This window comes from Trachypithecus francoisi, unplaced genomic scaffold (assembly GCF_009764315.1).
Source record: "Trachypithecus francoisi isolate TF-2019V2 unplaced genomic scaffold, Tfra_2.0 Lachesis_group7, whole genome shotgun sequence".
Taxonomy (NCBI): Eukaryota; Metazoa; Chordata; class Mammalia; order Primates; family Cercopithecidae; genus Trachypithecus; species Trachypithecus francoisi.
Window position 1 is genome coordinate 75559647 of NW_022681472.1, and position 23638 is coordinate 75583284.

At 40.6% G+C, this 23638-nt stretch overlaps 1 protein-coding gene and 1 long non-coding RNA gene across 3 annotated transcripts in view; one reads left to right on the forward strand and one right to left on the reverse strand.

Annotated features, from left to right (window-relative positions):
* Positions 1-23638, reverse strand: part of SNTB1 (syntrophin beta 1) — a 300877-nt gene that overhangs the window by 239795 nt on the left and 37444 nt on the right. The gene's annotated exons all lie outside the window — the stretch shown is intronic.
* Positions 13221-22600, forward strand: LOC117079125. Its single transcript, XR_004435269.1, has 3 exons — positions 13221-14944; positions 15791-15893; positions 22226-22600. It is a non-coding gene; the product is annotated as an uncharacterized LOC117079125 (long non-coding RNA).

Here is a 23638-nt window from a genome sequence, read left to right on the forward strand (position 1 = left end):
ATTTCTCAACAGCACTACTATGTAGCTCCAAATTGTCAAATAATCCCAGGTGTATAATCTTGTCACCTCAACAAAATGGGAAGTTCCTTGAGGGTAGGAACAGAACTTCAGTCCCACAGTGCTTGGTACATTTTCCCTGTGAACACTAAGGGGAGAATAAGCAAGGCAGAGAGTAGGAGCAGATAAGATCAGAGAAGCATCAGGTGTGTGCGGTTGGCAGAACAACGATCAGATCAAATTCTTCTGGGAAGCAAATAAATGCATATTAGAGGGACTTTAATGATGAAACAAGCCACACATTTAACGTTTTAACCAGTGGATCCACATATATATCTTATCTTATGCCTTAGATATGTGCCTAAAAATTTGTGTATGCAATGAATTTTTCTAATCAAACTGAACTATCAAAAGATAGGAGAGAATTTTTGTATCAAGGAAACCCTATGACTGATCCTGCAATCATAGATACATTTGTTCTAATTTGTCTCATCAATCTTAATTTGGGAGTATGATGCCTACTTAAATCAGGGTCTAAACTTTGTAAACTAATATCATAGATAAAAGAAATTTCCCTAAGTCTTCTATTTCTGGCCTGCTGACAGTAACTCACTTTCTACTTGAAACTATAAATGAACACACGGCCAGAGGCTGCATCACAGAGAAAAGAACCTGAAAAATTATCTCACTGTCACACAGGTCCTGATGGAATCATACGGGGGAGTAGTTAAGAAATATAGTTCTTGGGCCTGGCACTGTGGCTCACACCTGTAATCCCAGCACTTTGGGAGGCCAAGGTGGGTGGATTGCTGGATTGCTTGAGTCCAGGAGTTTGAGACTAGCCTGGGCAACATGGTGAAAAAAGGTCTCTACAAAAAAAAAAAAAAAAAAAAAAATCAAGAAAAATATTAGCTGGGTGTGGTGGGGTACGCCTGTAGTACCAGTTACTGGGGAGGTTGAGGTAGGAGAATCGCTTGAGCTATTAGTGAGCTGTGATTGTGCCACTGTACTCCAACCTGGGCAACAGAGTGAGACCCTGTCTCAAAAAAGAAAGAAGAAGAAAGAGAAATCTAGTTCTGGGATTGAGATTCCTTGTCTAAGTCTCAATTTTCTTATCCCTAAAGTGGGGATAAGAATTGTTCCAAATTCAGAGGGTGATTCTGAAGATTAAATGACATCATGCATGTGAAGTGTAGTAGAGAATATACGAAGGCAAAGTGAACGTTTAATAAATGTTACTCACTATTATCATTAGAAAAGCAATGGAAGAAGCTGGTTTGAAGGCCAGTCCTTCAATGTACTGTCTGTGCCCAGGGCAAAAACAACATCATAAGCAAAGGCTACAGAAAGGTGCATGAGTTTAAGAATTCAATTACTACTTTCCTTCCCTAATATTAGGCCGCGATCTTGCATCATTTAATACATTATGGATTGTAGAGTCGTAAATGAGGAGAAAAAGACGACAAGCATGATTATGAGTCAGCAGGAACATTTTAAAAAGACTCAATTTTGACTTGCACATGGAAGAAACTGGCATAATAATAGATGCTCCAGCGAAACACAAGCAACCTTGGTATCTGAGGCAATGGTGTTGGTTCTCATGTCACCCAGTGTGGTTGCAGTGGCCTTCACACAGTAGTGACACAGTGGCCTTGACACTGTGTAAATGTTGAGTCTATGCTATGCTGTGGTGTGTTGTGTGTGTGTGTGTGTGTGTGTGTGTGAGAGAGAGAGAGAGAGAGAGAAGAAAGAGAGAGAGGGGGTTCCATCCAGGGGATTATAAAAAGAAAAGGTAGGACAATATCCTGCCCTAGAGCACTTTTGTTCTGGGTATAGATTGAACTAAACACAGAACAATAAAGGGTAAAGTCAAGTGAGTGGCATTAACAAAAGTGGCTTGGGGGTTTCAGAGGAGGAGAGCGTGCCATGGGCTGTCATGATCAGGGAGAGTCAAACTATGTTGGTCTGGATGCTTAGCTCTGGAGGTTATGATCGACAGGTCCATCTGGGACCAAAAACTAAATATTTATGTGAAGTACGTTCGGGTTCAACGTGAAAAGGGGCGATTTGGTGAACAGACTGTCAAAAAAGGAAACTCATAAGACAAGGAACTTCCCATCTTAAAAGTCTTCTGTCACTAGAAAACAATAATAAAAATAACAATCATAATAGTAGTAGTAGTGATGGTAGTGATACCAGGAACCATGCCAAATACGTTATCTCACTTATTGCTTATGCTAACTGTATGAAGTAATAAAAGTAACAACAGGTAACACATATTAAGCACTATGTTCCAAGTTATGTTGTAATAGCTTTACAGACATAACTTCATTTAATCCTCCCAACAATCAACAGCTGGAACAAATAGTGCTATTATAATCCCCATTTGCCAGATAAGGAATAAGAAGCCTCTAAGATGGTAAGTCAGTCAGCCAAGGTCACATCGTTGAGCTGAATTCCAGCAAGTGGTTGAGCTGGAATTCAAACCAAGGTCAATCCAGCTCCAGGGCCTGTGCTCTTAAGATCAATAGTGCATCGTCTCCATGGATTGCTGTCTTTCAGAGGTATTGGAGCATTTTGGACAAGATGACTTTCCCTTCTATGAACCATAATGAGCATATCCAACATAGTCAATCTCTACCCTTCCTAACTCTAACATCATTTTCTCTTTCCTTATTTTGTTTTAATTTTTAGGACAACACTTAATACACCTGGCATTAGAGCATCTATTTATATCTTTGTTGTCTGTTTCTTACACTGGAATGTAAATTCCATGAGGCCAGGGACTTGGTCTTGTTTACATCTGTATCCTCGATGCCTAAAATAGCAATTTTCTTCAATGGATGGATGGATAGATGTAAAGCAATGAATGGACAGCTAAGGTGGTAAAGATGGGTAGGATTTATTTAGTTTGGTGCAGGTCACTCACTGAGGTAATGATGTGATAAAATATTCAGATGTGCTTATTCACAGAGTGGGCTTTGGGAGGGGGAATTAACCTGTTCTGTATGGGTAGAAGTTGAGTACAACAGAGTAAGGGGAATTAAAGCTGGAAAAGTAGACTACAGTCAAAATGTAGGGAACCTCAAATGCCAAGACATTTAGCCAGAGTAAGAATATGAAAACTATGTTTCTTCGATGGAGCTGAATGAGTTGAGCCAGCACTTTTGGTAAAGCCCCCAGACAGGAGTCATCTCTACCTATGTAGCCTCTAATAGCTGACCTGGACAGAATTAACATTCTAATTCCCTAGCTTGGGATAACGGGGCTTTTATATCCCTCAAGACAATTGGCTTAAAACTTGAGGTAGAAAACAAGAGAAAAGCCACTGCTACATTCCCAGTGGACTAAGTGCTGGGACCGACAACACCTAAGGCCTGCAAGAAAAAGAAATTGAAGTCCCAAGGTCCAATTTTTGCCTATGTGGTCAAGTCACCTCTTCGTGCTGGCTTTGCCAGGATAGGAAGAACCTGGCCTTTTGCTTCATGGGCACGGGATGGAGTATAAATTCTCTAACCACATGTTCCTTTACTGTGGGATGCCAGCAATTGATATAAGAATAATGATGATGGTAACCACAGCTACTATTTATTGTATATCTGCTATATGCCAGGCCTTGGGCTAAGGACTGTGTATAACTAGTCCCTAATCCTTAAAACAACACTGCAAGAGGCTGAGTCAATTTCTCAAGGTCATACTTTTACTCAGTAGGAGAGACACAGGCATCAAAACAGATCTATCGGGTTCCCAAACCTGTTTGCTGCTGAAAGGACTCCATTCCTACATGATACTGAGTGATTGGTCTGCAAAGGCCAGGCCAGCTGAGCAACGATTAAGGGGAACTATGGGGACTAAAGCAGGGTGAGGGATGGCAAGGCGATTAGAGAGGTTAAAGAAAAGGAACAAACAAGGAGAAGTCTACAAGGGTCCCATCAGAGCTGAAAATTGGAGTAAAAGTAACTCAGAGACAGGAGACCTGGGTCAGTAGAATGTTGTAATGTGCCAAGTAGTCAGACGTGGCAGCTGCGTTTAAATATCTGAAAGGTCACAGAGGAGAAAGAACTGATTCATTTTGTGTTTCAGGAGAAGAGCAAACTAGGAAGTACAAGTATTCCGTTTACATTTATGGAAAGCACTCCTAATCACCCAGATGTCTCTAACAGCTTTCTAGTTGTGTCAGCTTAACAAGTCTTCCCTTCTTCTGTGAAAAACATCCCTCTATTCCAACTGTACTATTCTAGTGAGGGTATCCTTCCTTCCTGGCCACTGTGACCACAGAAGTATGCACACTGGAGTAAAGTTAAGCTAATCAGATTTCTCCCTAACATGGGGAACATAAGAAACAGAAAGAAGAAATCCCAAATGCTTTCTAATTGTGAAGCAGGGACATGTGAGTTTGGAAAAAAGACGGCCATATTTTCCACTAAGTAGAAAAGACACTCTGAAAGATTAAAGGAGAACAGAGAAAATTGGAAAGAGAAGTAGTAACAGCGGTGGTGGTGGTGGTGATACCAGGAACCATGCTAAACGCATTATCTCATTTATTGCTTCTGCTAACCCTATGAAGTAATAAAGGTAATGACAAGTAGCACATATTGGGCACTTACTGTGTTCCAGGTGATGTTGTAATAGCTTTACATATACGTATATGAAAGAGAAAAGGAAGGAGGGAAAGAGATGAAAAATTATTGATTTCCAATATTTAAACCTTATTTATATTCACTTTTGAAATGTGCCCTTTTCAAATTTTGTCAAGAGAGCTAATAAATCTTGTTTTTTGCTTAAACAAATTGATGTGTCTCTTGCAACCCCCAGATCCCTGACTAATACAGTATCTAACACTGACACACATGGGTTGAGGGGAGGATATGAGTTCCTCCCTCTGGACATACTCAGTAAGGGCCTGGATGATGATAGTAAGAGACAGATTTCATTAAGGCAACCTTCGCATTGAGTTAGAGGTCCTCATCAAATCTACACTCTGTGAGAGATTCAAGAGAGTCAATATCATGTTCCTTATTTGTGCTTTAGTTACTTTTGCATGGGTTATTTGCTTCACTATTTCTCCACCTCCATTAACATGCAATGTAATATGCTGATACCCCATGGACAAGAGCTGCTGGGTGGATTTCACAATCACTCTGATAAAAAGTATAAGGCAGCAAGGGAATATACCTGTTTCTGGGCCAAACCACAACATAGTGTACAGTCAGAATTGCAGTTTGGGGACATAGCCAGAAAGACTCAAGGACACTACTCAATTTGCAGACTAGGCACATCTTAATACACTGTGGCCAACACAGGGGGCCCAAGAGTGGTCACCTAACTTTTCTGAGGAATCTGGACCTCAGGGAAGTTGTGATTAATTAATAAGGAACTCCATATTGTATATCTCCTTGTTGTCTGCATCCATCCTATCATATAAGTTCAGCATGGACCCTCCTCAGCATCAACCAACTTATTTATTTATTTATTATTGTTATTTTATAGACAGTTTCTTGCCGTGTTGCCTAGGCTGGTCTTGAACTCCTGGGCTCAAGCAGTCCTCCTGCCTCAGCCTCCCAAAGCACAAGGATTACAGGCATAAACCACCTTGCCCGGCCCCAACCCACTTTAGCTAAGGAGGCATTTCTGACATCTTATAGCTGTTGTAAATAACAACAGGGACTGAAAGAATTTCCATCCAGGCCATAGACAAAGTTCTGAAGTTCTCCTATTCTCTACAGAGATAATAACATACATGTATTATAGGATATATGTGAACTAAACGATTTGTGGTTTATCCTTCCTTTTACTCGAAATCTAAGCAGGCTTCAGAGGGCAGAGCAAATGGATAAACACTACTGGCAGAGTTCACAATCAACCCAGAAATGTCCAAGCATTCTACCCTTTATAAATGTTTAGGACTTTCACTGGTCTCTACTTTCTGAAATTAGGTTGATGGTTTCCTTTGAATACTTTTCTGATGCACAAGTCCATTCTTTCCTCAAATTAGCATAATTCTTGGTAACTGAAAAATAAAAAAATCACAATGGTAAAATTAAAAATAAAAAAATCAAACATGCATTTGAAAGTGGCATTACAGTACTGAAGTGGCCACAGCAGCCATTACTGTTGGAAAGATTGGGGCTGAAACCTCTCAGTTCTCAGAAAGTGCAATACATCAATGTCCACCTGAGCTTGGCACTCCTGAAAAGATCCAGCCCTTGGCCCATCATCAAGAAGTTCCTGTTCTACCAAATAGGATGGACTCCAATGACTCCCTACGGCCCAAGACGAACTCCATAGCCTTTCATTCTGAACTGCTCCAGTTAAATTCTTATTTGGTTGTCCCTTTAGTGTTCCCCACAAGCCTAGAGTCTCCTTGAGAGAAGGCCTGTGTCTTCGCTCATCTCTAAATGTGAAGATCCTCTCCAGCCCTTGACAGGTGCCCAGTCATTTGATTTTCAACTCAAGCACAGTGTCAAGGGATTCAGACTTAACCAGGACCTATGTCTAGAGTATACTAAAAAGCAGCCATTTCTGTAAAGGGCCAGATGATAAATAACTTAAGTTTTGCTGGCCATACAGTCTCTGTCACAAATACTCAATCTGCCATAGACTACATAAATGAATGAGAATGGCCATGTTTCAACAGAATTTTATTTATGAACACAGTATTAAAGTTTGAATTTGATATAATTTTTACATGTCACAAAAAATTATTTAAATTTTTTTCAACCATTTGGTAATGCCAAAAAACATGCTTAGCTCACAAGCTATACAAATACAGGTGGTAGACTTTGGTTTCTGGCTCTGTAAATAATCATGGTATTTATCACTCCTGTCCTCACAATAAGAAACAAGCCAAAAAAAAAAAAAAAAACCCTGAAAATCAACAATTCTTCTTAGGTCTATCAGAGAAGTGAAGTCACAGATCACATCACCACTGCTAAAACCGAAAAGAGGCGTCAATACAAAGAATTGTATCTTAGTTGGGGCAGAAATACTGGAGCCAACATTGGGTAGACACATTTAAAGGATAATTTACTAATTACTGGAGACTGAGCCTGGCCTAGCTTCAGAGATTAAAAACTCCTGGAGACCCAGCCTGAGGGAGGTGGGTGAGGCACATTTGTATGAGTTTTACCTGCTGAAGCTTAACTAGGTTTGCACTGTAAAGGTCAAAGAAAAATCCCCTCATCCCTCCTGCAGGGGGAGGGGAAAAGTAACCATTTTTAAATACACCCAGACTGTTCTGTTCTCCTTAACACAACCTGTCTTTGAGGGAAACCATTTTGCCAGAGCCTAACCTAGTAAGATTTTATCAGAGAGAGCCCAGTTGACCTGGGAGAAGGGAAATACCCAACTCCAGCCCCATCTAGCCTTCCTGTGTCACTTACTAAGGGGTGAAAAAAAACCCTGAAGACCTTGTGAAGAATTTTATATAGTAAAATTTATTAATATTTAAAATTTTTTCTGCATGAAAAAATACCATAAACAAAGTCAAAAGACAAATAGGAAACAGATTTGCAACTAACAAGAGGTGAATTTCTTAAAACTATAAAGAACATATGCAAAAGTTAAGTAACCCAACAGGAAAATGAGCAAGACTATAAACAAGGAAAGGAATTAAAATGTTCTTAAATCTATAATGATGGAGTCACTGAAGACTGAGACAAATCGTAGGGTTATTGAGTGCTTCTCCTTTACCACCACCTCCATTTTAGCGCCACATCAATAGGATTCCAGTATAACAGAGGATGATAGCCAAAAAGAACTGCAAGGCTCAGGTTCTGTTTATAGAGGAGTCTCTAGGGAAACCCAGGACAACAAGGACCCCCCCAAAACAAGGACACCAGCAGAAATTTCAGCCTCTGACACCTACAGTTACAGCAAACAATAAACACAGACTAACTTCTAGGCAAATAAAAAAGAGATGGTAAGCTGGAATTGACCCACAAGCCACAGTTAACCAACTCCTATGTTAGCAGGTCCAAGCATTCGACACTAATCTCTATAATTGCAAATAGGAAGCTCCAGCTCAAATGGAAAAATTGATCTAGACTTTGCCCAGAAGGGAGAATAATGGGTGGTCTGTAGACATACATACCTAACCACAGTTCTTTTATTTTTGATCATTTTTAATTATTCTACAGCAATAAAAATGAAAAAGAAAAAGAGAAAACTTGGAACACGTTGTATTACCCAAATGTATCAAGTATTTTTAATTGGAGAGATCTCTTCCACACCTTCACCATATACATATGGGGTGATCATCAGGTAGATACCAGCTGGAAGAAAATTGCTTTTTTCAGTCATCACTTCCCAGACATTTTCCTACAGTATGGTATAAGCTCTATGATTATAACATTGAATAGATAGAGAATACTTGGTGGAGCACCCAGAGACTTTTAATAGAAGTGTTTCTTTTTTATTAAAATAGTAACTCAGACTAAGATGCAGGATTCACATCAAGGCTGGGTTCCAGCAGTCTGTGTATTTCAGCTCGTGGATTGCTAGTTCTTAATAAAAATAAAGCCACTGGAAGAGGGCCACTATGATTCTTTACCAAAAATGTCTCTGATACATTTTCAAGAACAACCTGTTTTGCTTAACTTCTCAGTTCTCCATTTCTGGTGGGGCAATATGCACGTTTAAAAGCCACCACTGCAATGCATTCCAGACGACTGAATTTGATTACTCATTATACCCTGGCTTTCCTTTAAAGATTTATTATAGTGTATTTCAAGAGGCACATAAAAGAGCACTAATAGCACCAGCTGGCACAGGGCATGAGACACACCAGCATTTTTATAAATGTCCTCCCTGTCACTACAGCTCTATTCACTGACAAAGGCCCTGCTGTTTTCAACCAACTGCAGGTCCAGCAAATTGCACTTAAATAGGGTGGTGGTTCTGCAAAGCAGGCAAAATGTTTACCAGGATGAGACCAGCCAGGAAACCCATTTCCTTTATCCTCTAATCAGAATGAAAAGCAGGACTGGGGCCATGAAAGGCTGTGCATTAGGACCTGATCCCTGTGCTGTCATCTCTTGTTACCTGATGAAAGAAGGGGATTGTTTGGGTTCGGAGGGTAGGGGAAATCTTCTCCTTGATTTTGCAATCCAGCTGCTATTCATTCATAGGCTCGTTGCCAACATGTTACTTTGCCATATGTGCCATTCATACTCTAGATTACAAATGCACAGTGCTTTGGGGTCTTATTGATTTAATAAGTAAATTTTATTATTATCCTGCCTCCTTACCCCTGTAAAACCTAAGGCTATGGTCTTTGGGAACAGGTACTTTGTTTACTCTTGTTTATGCCCCAGAATCCAGTACAGTGTTTAGTACACAGTGTGCACTAAATAAATGCTTGCTGAAATAAAAAAAAAAATACTAGGCAATGGAATTGCATCCAAATAGAGTAATAACAAAATAGCTAATATTTATTGAACACTTAAACTTTTAAAAAATGCATAGAACTTTTGGACTTTTAAGAGTGCCTGACAAGAACCCTATGTAGTAGGTAGTATTACTATCTCCATTTTAAAGACGGGGAAACTGAGGCTCAGAGGTTCACAGCTAGGCAGAGATTTGGATCTGAATTAGTATTTCTGACTTGGAAGCTCAGTCTGTCACCACTATACTGAACTATGTCAAAAAACTTCTTCCTCTAGAACAATTTATATGATTTCCATTAAATTTCTTTTGCTATTTATTAAATAGATATCATGAGTCTTATATATCCCATTACTAAATGTGCTTATTTTCCAAGAACTGCCTGGTAATGATACCCATTGTAAAATGTAAATTTCTTCCTGGAAAGAAGATAGAGGACTGCAGAAATAAGAAAAACAGGCTTCCTGGAATACTCTTAGAAATGGTTAGCTTACCAAACCCTGAAGAAAACTACAACAAGAAGGGGTTGATTCCACTGTTGGACTAATTGTTAAAAAGTTCTTTCTTCCAGGAGGAGCTGAAATTGGCTTCCTGGTAGCTTGTAGTTACACTGGTCTTTGTGCTACCCTTTGGAAAAACAAAACTAGGAAAAAATTGACCTATTAAAACAATCTTAATGTGAGATCTTAACTTTTCTACATATGATGTAAAATCTGCATGCCATTTAAAAGTCAATAAACTTGACTATATAATAGTTAAAAATTTTTTTCTGCATGAAAAATACCATAAACAAAGTAATAACCAAATTGGAAACATTTGCAACTAATAAGAGACTAATTTCCTTAAACTATAAAGACAACCTGTAAGAATTAACCAACCCAAGAGAAAAATGGGCAAAGAATATAAATAGAATTTTTTTTAGCTCTTAAATTTACAATATGATACTCAACCTACGATTTTTTTTTTTTGTCTCTTATATGAGCAAACACCAAAATGTTTGTTTGTTTGTTTTATAGAGATGGGGTCTTGCTATGTTGTCTAGGCTGGTCTTGAACTCCCGGGGTCAAACGATTCTCCTGCCTTGGCCTTTCCAAGAAGACCAAGTGTTTGGTCACACATGTAATGAGCAAAAATATATTCTCAGTACACTGTTAGTGGAGTAAAAACTGCCACGATACTTATGGAGAGTAATTTGGCAATGTTCTCAAAGTCATAAGGTCAAATGTCTTTTGACTCAGAATAAATTCTAGTTCTTGGAATACTTTTACACATACACAAAATGACATATTTCCAAGGTTATTCATTATAGTCTTATTTATAACAGCAAAATATTGGACTCTTCAAAATGTTCAGCCAAATAAATTATGGTGTATATATAGTTCATCAAGAGAATAAATAATGGTATATCCATGCAATGATATACTAGCCAGCTGTTAAAAACAATGAGACAGCTTCTCAAGTATGACTTGGAAAGATATCCAAGAAATACTCTTAAGTGAAATATTCTGTGTGCACAGAAGTATGTCTGATACAGTCTCATTTGCTTAAAAAAAAAAAAAAACCAGATTACATACCCATATATGCATTATATGCAGTGACTTCATCCAGAAGTCTACACAAAATTTAAATAGTGGTTAGTCACAGTGGTTACTTCTAAAAACAGGGGCTGAATAACTGAGAACCAAGGGTGAAGAAAAATTACTTTTTAGTTGTATTTGTTTTGCCCCTATTGATTTTTTTGGTGTATGTCTTACCAGTCAAATAAATTAATAAATACCCTTCAGGAATCCCTAGCCATTTTCAATTGCCCTACTTTCTAAATTCAATCTCTCAGAGAATATATATCACATAAAACTCACAAAGGAAAGCTCCATCAGTTACTTTAGGACCCCACCCCAGGCCCTGCTCAGTTGAAGTAAACCCACTAGACAGAAAATTGTTAAATATATAAGTGTAGAGTTTAATAAGTGATGCAAGAAGTTTCCATCCAAGAAAACCATCAATCATTTTGACAGATTCTTTGTTGCCTCCCTAATATCAATTCTCCCTTTCTTCACTAACATTAGAATCTCTATTGTATATGGGGTGGCTAAGATTCCAGCTTAAAAAAAACTCACGGCCAGGTGCGGTGGCTCATGCCTGTAATCCTAGCACTCTGGGAGGCAGAGGCGGGAGGATCGCCTGAGGTCAGGAGTTTGAGACCAGCCTAACCAACATGGTGAAACCCCATCTCTACTAAAAATACAAAAAAATTAGACGGATGTGGTGGCAGGCACCTGTAGTCCCAGCTACTTGGGAAACTGAGGCATAAGAATCACTTGAACCCAGGAGGTGGAGCTTGCAGTGAGCCGAGATCATGCCACTGCACTCCAGCCTGGATGACAGAGCAAGACTCTGTCTCAAAAACAAAACAAAACAAAATAAAACCGAGAAAACTAAAAAATTCACATTTCTCTGTCTTCTTTATAGGGAGTAATGGATGGTATAAGAGATAAGTAGAATTTGTGGGTAGGGATTCCAGGCGAGTTTTTGAAGAGAGATAAGTGAAGTGGAAGAAATGTCCTTGACTGTTGCCATTCCTCTTCCTATAACCTAGACTGTGGCTGTCTGAGTCCGTTTCGTACTTCTGTAACAGTATATCACAGACTGGGTGACTTTTAAGAAAGGACACTTATTTTCCATGGTTCTGGAGGCTGAGAAGTCCAATATCAAGGTGCTGGCATCTGGTGAGGGCCTTCTTGCTGCATCATCCTATGGTGGGAGATAGACAGGCAAAAAAAAAAAAAAAAAAAAAAAGCATGCATGCAAGAGAGCAAGAAATGGAACTCACAGCCTCAAACTCTTTAATAATGGGCATTAATGCATTGATGAGGATGAAGCCCTTATCACCTAAACACCTCCCACTAGATCCCACCTCCCAACACTGTTGAACTGGGTATTAACTTTCCAAAACACTTTTTTTTTTTTGAGGAGCACATTCAAGTCACGGCAGTTGCCATGATAGTTAGAGTTTCAGAAGCCATTCTGTGACCTGGAGCATGGAAAGAAAGTGCTAAGGTTGGTTGAACTGAAGGAGAGAAGGGGGTTGAGTCCTTCATAACTTCATGGAGCCACACCTCATCACCTATGTCTGAGCTTTATGTAAGAAAACAAACCTCTAATTTGTAAAGCCACTACAGTTAGATTTCTGTTTTTAAGCAAGGAAGCAGAGTTTATGCTGATCTTCTTTTTAAAATTATTCTATACTCAGCATCTATTTGAATGTTTAATAGAACAAGGCATTATACTGGCACGAAAGAACTGTGAAAATGACTAGAAGAGGGTTCCCACTCTCAGGATATTTATTGACCAAATGCTGCATAACCACTGAGAACAGGATACATCTCTCCCTCCTTCACTTTTACCTACATTTCCTCACTTAATCCTCACAATGAGGTTAGTCCCATTTTTGCAGATGATGAAAATAAGATTCAGAAAGGATAAATAATTGGCCAACCTACTAAATATCAGAGCCATGATTCAAACCCAGATATGACTGATTACAAAGCCCACACTCTTACCACCAAATCTTTGTATTTTCAACAGTTTTTGCCCCAAGTCGTTTATAGCAATGCTCTTTGGCACATAAGGTTTCCATTTCATTATGTCTTCACTATTGATTATACATTTATAATCACCCACTCTTCTATATATAATATTTTTTCATTAAATACTTTTTTCCTTATATTGTTATCCACTCATTTTTTAAAAATTCATTAAGTCATTTAACATATATCTGAGCACCAATCATACAACAATTATACATTGGCAGTACCAAATTGAATAAGGCATAGTTTATCTTCCAAGTAATTAGAGAAGATGTTAACCAACGAAATACTGTACAGCACTATAATTGGCTAGAATATTTTTAGTCATTGGGTAATGAATACAAATCATGCATATCATTGTTAAATCTACTTTGGTATATTTTATGTTTTAATAGGAAAATGTAAAGCTATGTATTTGCCATGGAGCTTACACATTGGGGTTCATTGCTATTGTTCATTTGTTTTCTTACTGTTTCTCTTCCACTATTTCTTTTCCCAAATAGGCTATGTTTTATATTCTATACCCATTTAGAAGGCAGGCATCTTATTTCTAATTATATGAATGATTATCCCAGAGATTTTTTCACAAACACAAAAATATTTATTTAATCAAAACAAACAAAGTGTTTATGTTTTACAGATGGCCAGAAATATAGTGCTTATACTTCTCTCACCCTAGTCTCCTCCATTTTCCAGTGTTTATTAATTTATTTGGGTTCCCAAGCCTAGTCACTACTTTGTGTGTTTCTGGTGGATTTCAGTTGTCTTTTTAAAATTCTCTCTTAAGAACCTTTTTTTGTCCTTTGTATTCTAGTTTGTTTTCATAGTTACAGCAATTATTAGCATCAGCGCTTATGTTGACCCTTAGTATTTTTATTCATCTGACCTTAAAGTTCAAGCAAAGCTGAATGGTGATTCTCTGGGGACCCCTGCACTGGGTGGGAAGCTGAAATAAACTTCGAAACCCCCTCCCACTCCAAAGTACTTTATAATTGTACACCGTGTATATAAAGTGTTCATACACACACCACGCATATATATTTCAATAACACAAAGAGTGTGCAAGTTAGTTGGCTTGCTTGTACACTCTTTAGACCTTATGTTAACAATAAAACACCAAAAAGGTAGTAGAAGGATCTGGTGGTATAGCTGTTTAAACATAGGCTCTACAGCCAGACTGTCTTGGTTCAAATCTGGATTCTGACACTCATTACTGTGAGACCTTGGGCAAATCACCTAGCCTCTTTGTTCTTCTTCCTCCTCATCTGTGAAATGGAGATTATCATTCCTTAGAGGGTTGTTCTGAGCCTTAAATGCAATCAGACACCTAAAGCCATAGCAAGAGTGCCACAATGAAAAGTTCTTTCCATAGTAGTTTTTTATCATGCTCGGTTGTTTCTTCAGCACAGTGACATTTTTATTAATATACTATTAACTGCCATGTATACCTTTCTGCACATTCCAAGACTAACTCTCTCTCATTCTTGATAATTCCTAAATGATGATTCTGACGGATGAAATGGGAGATGCCACTTCTTTACTCCCGTCAAAAGTCCTGCACGGATTACCCAGGGAAGATAGTCACAACCCAGCCAAGTAACAGTATCTTTCTGTGGCTCAAATTTTTAAATTGCAACTGCATTCAATGGTTTGTTGATCTGCCCAAGAGCCAGTTTTTTTGAGGTTCTAAGTGCACTTCTGGGAAGGCAGGCAATTGTTCCTGTCCACAAAACTTGTCACAGAAAACAGCAGCTAAGCCAGGAACATCTTACCTGGAAAACAGACTTATCCCACCTGCACACAGTGTTGCCACAGTTTCCTGTGGAATGCATTGACCTCATGCTATTCAAGTCCCAGTGAGTCTACACCAGCACCAGAACTTCAGCAATGTGCCAGTACCCTACAGCCAGTAGTGATTGGTGCACGGCAGCCCATATCTTGAGAGCTTCATAAAGGGGACATTCTAAAGGCAGCAGGTATTAACTGAGTACTCTTCTATGTTCTAATGATATCATTTACATTTGATCCAGTTATAGTGGGAGGAGGGGCAGACAGCAAACATATGAACGAGTACACATACACTATGCAAGATGATAAGGTAATAAGGGATATGTAGAGAGATAAGTAGGGGTGGGTCTTGGGAGTAGTGTGTTGGGGAGGTAGTAAGGTTTGCCACGCATACCTTTGTTCGATTTTTGAGATGTTGAAAGAGAGAGAGAATGACGTCCTGTGAATGTGCTTCTATTACTTATCAGCTTGTTATTCTGGAAACTTGGTGAATCTATTCTAAGCCTAAGTTTTCTTCTATGCAAAAGATGGCCAATAATCCTGGAGTTTTGGATGGTAGGGGAAAGAAGAAAATGCCCGACACATCCCTGCCCTCCTCACATTTTTAGAAGAGATAGAGACTTGCTCTACTTCTTAAGAAAGGGCAGGACTGAAAGAAAGTTCAGGTGCATCTCAGTGGTTCCCCACCACATGCGGAGAAGGTACTAATCAGACCTAAGCACATTACCAGTGGGTGCCTCAAAATAATGACAGACTTCCAGCCTCTCTCTTGGCCTGTGGACCTAGACCTGTTTGCACCACCTGGCAGGTCCAGCCAGGCATCTTCTCTCTCAGTTCCAGACAAGGCATCTGACTGTGTGGATCAGCCAGGTTAGACCCAGGGTCCCTCTATTTGAAATTCAGGGCAAAAGGAGTAGAACAAGCCCCCATTTCAGCTGGAGGAAGTGTAGCTTTTGGCACAGTTTTAGTACCAATATAGTTGATTATTTTGATCACCATTTGGCAATAGTTCTTTATATCCTTTTTTCAAGCAGATTTCTGGACAAGAGGAACCCAGTTGGAGCCTTTTCTGGAGTATTAAGTAATGTAGTAAAGTAAAGATGACTGCACCTGCTTTGACACTCCTCCCATTGACAAGTGAGTCAATTTCTCCTCATCTTTAATCTGGGGGAGCTCTGAGACTGCTTTGACCTGTGGAGCACATGGCAGAAATGATGTTGCTCCAGTTTCTAGGCCCAGACTTTCAAAGACTAGTAGCTTCCACTTCCTGTCTCCTGGATACTCACTCTGGGTTGCAGTGGGTGGGGGTGCCAGCAGCCATGTAAGAAGTCCCACTATCTGAGGTCACCATGCTGGAGGAAGCCCAGGTCAAGCACATGGAGATGCTGTACAGAGGGAGCTGCTCCAAGAATCCTCAACTGATCCAGCCATCTCAGTCTAGGGGATGCAGTCAGGTGAATAGAGCCTTCCAACACCTGACACTTTAATTGCAACCATACAAAGGTACCCCAAAAATCACTGCTTGGCTGTGCACATTAATCCCCAGAATGTAAGAAAGAATATGTTTTTTAAGTTATGAAGCTTTGGATGGTTTCCTACACAATAGATGATCAGCATATACACGATGCCTAAAGAATGCTCAGTACATGCCCAATACATAATATTATTACATGATTTACTCAAACTCAAAAACAAGTTTGCTGTTGGACAGGGTCGAGAACAAAAACAGGGTTGAACTCTTAGCTCAGTGTTCTCTCTACTACATGTAGTTGTTCTCTTACTAACCAATGGGAGTTGGTTGTAACCAGCCACTATATTTTCTGGGAATCATTTGTGTGCATCCTAGCTGTATTTTCTATCAGGAAGCACATCTCTTCCTACAAGTTTATACTGATAGCTACTTCGACATCTGACTCTACAGTAGTCATGACTGTGATGTCTTCTCCTATTTGTTGATCCTACATTGCCAGGTGGCTTTTCCTCCCAACAAATATTGATGTTGGTGGAGGAACTGATAAAAAGAAACAAGAGAAACCACCACCATCCAATTTGCAGAAAGTGAGGTCAGTGTGGATCCTTTCCTTGGCTTCGCTTTCTCTACAGACGACATCCACCTCTTTCCTTAAGATATGAACTAGGTCTAGTAATAAGCGTATTTTTTGTTTGTTTGTTTGTTTTTGCCTTATTTCAAGTGCTTATCTGAAAACCAGATCTTACAAAAATTTAGTCTCCAATATTAAAAAGGAGAATATAAATACAGTTTGAAAGATATATCTCTTGAAGTACAGACCTTTATGCCAGGCGCAGTGGCTCACACCTGTAATCCCAGCACTTTGGGAGGCCAGGGCAGGAAGATTATTTGAGGTCAGGAGTTTGAGACCAGCCTGGCCAACATTGGTGAAACCCTGCCTTTACTAAAAATACACAAATTAGCTGGGTATGATGGCAGGCGCTGGTAATCCCAGCTACTTGGGAGGCTGAGGCAGGAGAATCACTCAAACCCAGGAAGCAGAGGTTGCAGTGAGCCGAGATTGTGCCATTGCACTCCAGCCTGGTCAACAAGAGCTAAACTCTGTCTCAAAATTTTTTTTAAAAAAAGTACAGACCTTTAATGATGGAACCATCTAATTTCAATGGTCTGTGCTTATTTTCTTATGCAGTTTATTTCTGGTACCCATGTTTCCAGACATTTTAATTAGGCTAGGGAATGGGTAGAGGTGCGAAATAATGATCTCACAATACTATAACAAGAAGAGTCACTCTGGATCATCTGTTTCCTGGATTGTCATTTTTTACCCAGGAGGTTGATCACTCAATGGAAGGGTAAAATAAGTTATTACGTGGGAGGAGATCAAGGAGACTTTAGAGATGCAGCAATACTAGATTTGTGGGCGGAATGGAATAAAACTAGCAGCTCAGTATCCCCAGGAAGGGAAACTGCTCTGTCCCAGAGGGAGGTGAACAAGGTTTTGGGAAAAGAGAAAAGTACAGGGACCCAGACAATAATTAGAATATCCGAATCCAGAGAATGAGATAAAAGATACAAATTTATATAATGGAAGAAAATGCTAGGTGTGTGTGCTCTTTTCATTTCTACCATTTCTGTCATCTGAAGAGCAGAAAAATAATTATTCTGAAGAAAAACGCACCTGACAAATAAATTTCTGTTTCCATATGAAAATAAAGAAAAAGACAGATTTAGGAAAAATGTATTAAAAAATTTCTGTTCCCAGTCCTCAAGCCTGTAATTCCAGCACTTTGGAGGCTGAGGCAGGCGGATCACGAGGTCAGGAGATTGAGACCATCCTGACTAACGCGGTGAAACCCCGTCTCTCCTAAAAATACAAAAAGTTAGCCGGGCGTGGTGGCAGGTGCCTGTAGTCCCAGCTACTCGGGAGGCTGAGGCAGGAGAATGGTGTGAACCCGGGAGGCAGAGATTGCACCACCGCACTCCGACCTGGGGACAGAACAAGATTCTGTCTCAAAAAAAAAAAAAAAAATTCTGTTCCATTGCATCACAAGTGTTTAAATTTCTTTTCTAAGAAAACAAATGCATTGAGATTGTGTAAATGCAAGTGGAGTACGCTGCAGCTTTTTTCTAGTAATCACTCCATTTGGACTGGAGAAGCCCTTAATTGGTTTCTGTCTTCTCCCTAATCAAGAATCACTTTCAGCTCGAGGGTGTGACATGAAGACGATAGAAAAACATGCTTAAAACAAAACAAAACCATGCCTCATCGTTTTTTGAAACTTAAACCCAAACAGGGAGCTTCAATTTACGTCAAGCTCTCTGAGCATCTTTATAATAGAATTTAGCCCTACTAACTGAAATCTAAAATATACTGCTCTTAAGACTTCTGTTGGGTAACAGTGTTTCAGCACATATTTGTATCTGTTTTATTTTATTTTATTTATTATTTATGTATTTATTTATTTATTTATTTATTTATTTATTTTGAGACATGGTTTTACTCCCCTTGCCCAGGCTGGAGTGCAGTGGCGTACACTTGGCTCACAACAACCTCCACCTCCAGGGCTCAAGCGACTCTCCTGCCTCAGCCTCCCAAGTAACTGGGTCTACAGGCATGCGCCACCACACCAGGCTAATTTTTATATTTTTAGTAGAGATGAGGCTTCACCATGTTGGTCAGGCTGGTCTTGAACTCCTGACCTCAAGTGATCCGCTCGCCTTGGCATCCCAAAGTGCTGGGATTACAGGCATGAGCCGCTGTGCCCGACCTGTATCTGTTTTATGTCTGCCCTGTACAGAACCCTCTAGATTGTGTCTCACATATGGGATTGGGGTGACACAATTGTTTTCTTCTTTTTTTTGAGACAGAGTCTCACTATGTCACCTAGGTTGGAGTGCAGTGGCATGATCTCAGCTCACTGCACCCACTGCCTCCTGGGTTCAAACCATTCTCCTGCTTCAGCCTCCTGAGTAGCTAGGATTACAGGCACACACCGTTACACCCAGCTAATTATTTGTGTTGGATGGGGTTTCACCATGTTGGCCAGGCTAGTCTTGAACTCCTGACTTCAAGTGATCCACCAACCTCAGCCTCCAAAAGCACTGGGATGACAGGTGTGAGCCACCACGCCCGGCAAGGGGCACACTTTTAAAATCTGTGTGTGTGTTTTTGTATGTGTGTAAAATAAACAAGCAAAGGAGGAGGATGTCTCCTCGCATCCAACACCACTGGAGTCAACTAAGCTGAAGTGAGAAGGGTGAGAAACAACCCGCATTGTGTATGCCTGCCACAGATAGGAAAGAGGAGAGAACAGGTTTTAAATGGATGGACTCTGGGATCCAGGGCAGGAATGGAAGTTCCTCTCGTCTAAAACAGGGATCACAACACTCATTCAAGGCTGGAGGGGCCCTTGGAGAGAACAGAAAGAGAAGAAAAAGAAAAGAAGATGGGGAGGCTGAGGCAGGAGAATGGCGGAAACCCGGGAGGCGGAGCTTGCAGTGAGCTGAGATCCGGCCACTGCACTCCAGTCCGGGCGACAGAGCGAGACTCCGCCTCAAAAAAAAAAAGAAGATGGGGAAAAAAGATGCTACCATGAGAGGCCACCTGACCAGGTAACACTATTCATTGAAAGCCCCACAACAACTGTGCTACTGTTGGTGACAGCAGGACCACTCACAGATCATAGAAAGGAGGTAGTCCAGTCCCCTATCATTGACATGTCAGCTATGTAGCCCCCAAAATTAAAATGAAAAATAAACACATGAAATAATTTAACAACTGGAAAAAAAAAGCCCACTGAGGACATACGTGTGAAATAATCATTTTAAAAAAATCAGTAAAGCAACTGGAACTGAGATTTAAAAGAGAGCTCTGAATGAACTTGGGGTAACATGGAGGAAACATTCTTAGAGAAGCCTACTTTGAAGTGGGTTTTAAAGAGAGGTTGAGGCTGGGCACGATGGTTCGTGTCTGCAATCTCAGCACTTTGGAAGGCTGAGGTATGATGATTGCTTAAGCCCAGAGTTTGGGACCAGCCTGGGCAACATAGTAAGACCCCATTTCTATTAAAAATAAATAAATAAATAATAAAAATAGAGATTGGCATGGATGTGAGCATGGGGTAGTACCCTAGAAGAATTTCGGATTGTGTTGCTCACCACAGTCCAGGAGTAAAACTTCATATGAAACGTGCCAGGCCTTATCCATTTGAAGAAGTAACTCCCGAACACTTACACTGTGTTCCACGGCAGCAGCTGAGGATACAAGTCTGAGTAAGGCACCATCTGGTCCTTTTAGGAATCCTTAGGTTAATAGGGAAAACAATGTGTAAACAAATAATTATGATACCGCAGGGCAAGTATAGGGGGAAAAAAAGACTACCGCCAAAACCCACTGTGTGATTACTGTGTGCCAAATACAATAACCTTATATTTATCTCATTTAATATTCCCAAGCACCCTATCAAGCGGGTACTATTATTATAGAGATAAGGACATTGAAAGCAGAATAATTTGCTCAAGCAAATGTAATCGTTTAAGGTCACTCACGTAAGTATGAGGTGGAGCTAGGCTTTAAAGCCACATCTTCTGGATTGAGGGCCACAGTCTCTTAACCACTATGCAATTTTCTACATAAAATTTGCTATAGAAAGGAAACTAATATTTATCAGAAGCCAAACGTTTCTTTGTTTAATTCCCTCAATAGTTCTGTGAAGTTGGCACTGTGTCTATGTTATGGTTGAAGCAATGACATTCGGAGTGGGACAGGTTCTTAAGTCTTGTTTGTGAAACTCTAAAGCCCATGTTCCTTCCAGTAAATCAAATCCAAGTGGGAGGATGACGCAGCCAAGTACCTGAGAGGCCGTGGAAGACTTAAATGTGGGGAGAGTGAGCTGAATCTAGAAGAAAGAACAAAATGTGACCAGCTGTGAAAGAAAGAGAAAGAATATTGCAGGTGGTGTGATTAACTGGAGCAAAGATGCAGGAGGCACTCATGAGCACACCCCATGACGGTGTGGTCAGACATCCAGTGTGGCTGCAGCATGGGTTATAGCAGGGCTACCTCATTAAGCTGCAGCCAGAGCCATGTGGCTATCTCATGCTTAAGAGTGTGCATGTGTGACTCAGTCTGGGGAATGCACAGAGCTTTTCAAGGAGGAGGATGGCACAATCAGATATGCATTTTAGACAGATCTCCCTGGCAGCTGTGTGGCGTACGGAGTGGAAGGAAGGCAGTAATTGGATTTGTTTAGGTGGCAGAATTGACAGAACATGGTGAATGAGAGAGGAGTGTAAGATGAATTCAAGGTTTCCAGCTGGGGAGCCTGGTGGCAGATTACAAAAACCAAAGGAGCAGGGTTTGCTTGCTTGTTTGTTTGTTTGTTTGTTTTGAGATGGGTCTCGCTCTCTCGCCCAGGCTAGAGTGCAGTGGCATGACCTTGGCTCACTGCGACCTCTGCCTCTGGGTTCAAGCCATTCTCCTGCCTCAACCTCCCAAGTAGCTGGAACTACAGTCACACACCACCCCGCCCTGCTAATTTTTGTATTTTTAGTAGAGATGGGGTTTCACCATGTTGGCCAGGCTGGTCTCAAACTCCTGACCTCAAGTGGTCCACCTGCCTTAGCCTCCCCAAGTGCTGAGATTACAGGCATGAGCCACCACGCCTAGCCAGAAGAGCGGGTTTCTAGGAGAAAATGTTAAGTTCGGGCTTGTCGTGTTGAGTTTGAAGTCTTTGGCACATTGAGCAGTACTATCCATGAGGCAGCTCAAAGAATTTTGAAACTCCAGGGAAAATATGGAGTTAAATTTTTGTCATAACATACTTGTCTAAAACTCAAAGAAAAGGAATAAGAACAGGATGAAACAGGAAAATAGTCAATCTGGTCTAGCTTGTCTTTTTTGTGTTTTGAGGGGAGAAGGGAGATGCTTACTTTATGTGGGATTTTTCCCTCTCTCTTTCTCATATAGTTGGGACTTACTGAAAAAAACTCATTGCAGGCTTTGAATCCCAGCGACACTCATTCCACAATGTGCTAACCACATCCTGGTGATCCCAGATTCAGAGAGGAGAACATGCAGACTTGAGTTCACTGTTGCGGTGAGGTCCTGCTCTGGCCCCAGGCAGGAGAAGTCAAGATCAAAGCTCACAATGCAAATATTATTCTGATTAAAACCAAACTTTCTGCTTTTGATGTGGGCCAACCTCTATTGCTGGTAGGAACAAGGGAGGAGTATAGCAAAAAGACACTGGCAGTAAGTATAAAACCAGGATGCACTCAATTTAAAAGACAGAGAGATAAAGAAAAAGAGAGTGATGAGGATGGGGGTAGACAAAGAAATAAAAAAAGAAAGAAGTAAGCAAGGAAGGAAGGAAGGAAGGAAGGAGAGAGAGAGGGAGGGAGGGAGGAGGAAGGAAGAGAAGGAGGGAGGGAGGGAAGAAGGAAGGAAACAGGGAGGGAGGGAGGGAAGGAGGGGAGAAGGGGAGGAAGGAAGGAAAGAAGGAAGGAAAGAAGGAAGGAAGGAAGGAAGGAAGGAAGGAAGGAAGGAAGGAAGGAAGGAAAAGAACCTGATATCAGCCTATGCCTAGGGAGGGAAGGAAGGAGGGAAGGCAGGGAGGAAGGGAGGGAAAGAGGGAAGGAGGAAGGAAGGAAAGAAGGAAGGAAGGAAGGAACAGAAAGAAGCTGACATCAGCCCATGCCTAGGGAGTGGTGTAGAGGACCATGTAACAGGGTAAAGCACAGTATAGTATAAGTGCCACTCTTTTGTCAAGGGCCCAATTCTCCCCCCCCCCTTTTTTTTTTGAAATGGAGTTTCCCTCTTATTGCCCAGGCTAGAGTGCAATGGCGTGATCTCAGCTCACCGCAACCTCCGCCTCCCGGGTTCAAGTGATTCTCCTGCCTCAGTCTCCTGAGTAGCTGGGATTACAGATATAAGCTACCACACCCAGCTAATTTTTGTATTTTTAGTAGAGATGGGGTTTCTTCATATTGGTCAGGTTGGTCTCGAACTCCTGACCTCAGGTGATCCACCCGCCTCGGCCTCCCAAAGTGCTGGGATTACAGGCGTGAGCCACCGCGCCTAGCCTCTCTCTCTTTTTTATTATACTTTAAGTTCTAGGGTACATGTGCACAATGTACAGATTTTTTACATATGTATACATTGCCATGTTGGTTTGCTGCACCCATTAACCGTAAACTAGTTCAACCATTGTGAAAGACAGTGTGGAAATTCCTCAGGGATCTAGAACTAGAGATTCCATTTGACCCAGCCATCTCATTACTGGGTATATACGCAAAGGATTATAAATCATGCTGCTATAAAGACACATGCACACGTATGTTTATCAAGGGCCCAATTCTATGGAGGAAACAGCAGAGCTCCTCAGATTACCAACCTTCCATTCTAGTCTCA